The sequence below is a fragment of the Melitaea cinxia genome, chromosome 24 (assembly GCF_905220565.1).
Source record: "Melitaea cinxia chromosome 24, ilMelCinx1.1, whole genome shotgun sequence".
In the NCBI taxonomy this organism is placed as follows: Eukaryota; Metazoa; Arthropoda; class Insecta; order Lepidoptera; family Nymphalidae; genus Melitaea; species Melitaea cinxia.
In genome coordinates, this window is record NC_059417.1 from 6,213,376 (window position 1) to 6,215,595 (window position 2,220).

At 30.3% G+C, this 2,220-nt stretch overlaps 1 long non-coding RNA gene across 1 annotated transcript; it reads right to left on the bottom strand.

Moving 5' to 3' along the window:
- Window positions 1-326: 326 nt before the first annotated feature.
- Window positions 327-1,793, bottom strand: LOC123665459. The gene is made up of 2 exons (XR_006745043.1): window positions 1,404-1,793; window positions 327-481 (listed from the first exon to the last, which is right to left on the bottom strand). It is a non-coding gene; the product is annotated as an uncharacterized LOC123665459 (long non-coding RNA).
- Between the last annotated feature and the right edge of the window lie 427 nt (window positions 1,794-2,220).

Here is a 2,220-nt window from a genome sequence, read left to right on the forward strand (position 1 = left end):
TATTTCTATAATAATACTACAGGTGGCGCTGTTTATTTATTTTTTACCAGATTGATTATTATTTAAATAATATACTGTATGTACTTTTCACACTTTTTCCACTTATTTATTAATACAAACAGTTCGTATTAATAAATTGGTGGAAATAGTGTGAAAAGTATTTCATATTTATCATTAACTTTTATCAAAAAGTAACAAGTATGTACATTAAGAATATTTTCTATTTTTTTTTGTGTTAAGTATTAAAAATTTGATTTCAAATTAATTCTATTTTACCTAATATTAACAGATAATCGAGGGTTTAAAAATAAAACACCAGTACCATATAGAATTTATAAAACTGTTGTTTATTTTCATCTTTTATTATAATAATCGGATGCTTGTTTTTTAACATGATCATTCCTATCAAAATTTCAAAATTTTCATTGGTTTAACTTCTCTGTATGAGGATATTCCCATTTGGGAAAGCGATGTAAGGGTCCTGAAAATTTTTAATATTCTTAAAATATTGCTTTATACATAAAAGTGATACTAAAGAGACATAATAATGAATTCTAAATGCAATGAAAGGAATAAAAAGAGTTAATTATTACTTCTATTTTATTAAGGGTGTGATTTAAACAGTTTGCAAAGTATTTGTATCATTGTTAGCAAAAAAATATTACTGATTAGCTAGTACAATTGGGCAACAACATATAGTCAGCAAATATTTCTAAATCCGTCTGCAATTTGTATTGTCTCTGAACAGTTATAGTATTTTTTTTTTGTGACTGAATATATGTAAAAGCAGCAATGAGTGACCCATGTGCTGGTAATATAAGCCTTTAAGATAATTATGCCTACTGAAATAGTATGCCAAAAAATACCTAACTGCAAAATTAAATTAGAAAAACAAAAATTCGAAAGAAAGGGATCCCTATTTAGTAATATTGGGATAGTGTCATATATATAGCTTTATTTTCCACCCACTTTTAACGAACACTGCTGATTTTGAAAAAAAAAACGTAATCTATTTTTATTGCTAACCAAAATTTAAATATGAATGCCAATCAATCTTGCTCCCACAAATAATTATTTTGCAGTATGACTGTTTTTTTTTTTGTAGATACATAATAAGACAAGCTGCTTGCTTATGTTTGAATTACTAACTATTATTATGATATTATAAAGAAAAAAATTTTGCAGCCTCATTTTATTATTACTGAAAAAATCCTTGTATGCTTGCCAAATGATTTATAGGCTGTTTTTCTTGCTAACCAAATTTTAAAATGGCATACAAATTAATTACTTCTTTTATAATTTTTTTTACTAAGTCGAATAGAGAAGAAAAGAGTAATCTTGGTATAATACTTAATGTCTAAATACTGCTTTGAAACGTTTCTTTAAATAATTTGAATACTCACCATCAATATCACATTTGAAATAACATTTTAATTCAGCTGATTTCGGCATTTTAAAATACTTAATCAAAATTGCAAAAATTGTAATCCGTGTAATAAAGAGCCAAGTTAACAGTCATGCAATCAGTCCGGGGTCCAAATAACAATCCAGGTGATGTCGTAACACGTAGAAGATCAAAAAGTCCGTAAACAAGCCAAAACGTAGGGAATAACACAATAAAATTAAAATCACAACGAACACTGAACAAACACAAATAAACGAGTGATTCAAAATTCAAATATGGCCGACTAATGCACGATGGGCCTCAATAATATTGCCACGGCAAAAAATATTGGAGATAAATTAAAATATACTTATATTTTATAATATATTTTTTTATACCTATGAATCGTACAAAACATGTTTGATTGATTATTTAAATTAATTATATTTGCAAAAATTCTAGACTCTACTGCCGCTACTGCCATCTATTTTTGGCACATTAATCTATCACCCCGAACTCACCCTCCTCCTCTAAAAGATGGCGTTAGTTTGTATGAATATTTTTGAATTACGATATTGTATGAGAGTTTCACACCCCTGGTACGCACTGTCGCTCTGCTCTCGGGGGAGCACAAGATGGCCGCCGATTGGTCGAGAACGGCTCGCGGGGAGAAGGAGAGAGCGCATCTCGCGCGAGTCAGGAGAGAGTGAGACGGATAGCGTCGATCGTTTCGTCGTCCTGCTACAGATTGTCCGGCGGGCGAGTTCAGGTGGATCATTGAGAGTGCGTAGTGATAATATGGAGATGCCCAAATAAGTGGTTCTGTTTTAATCGAA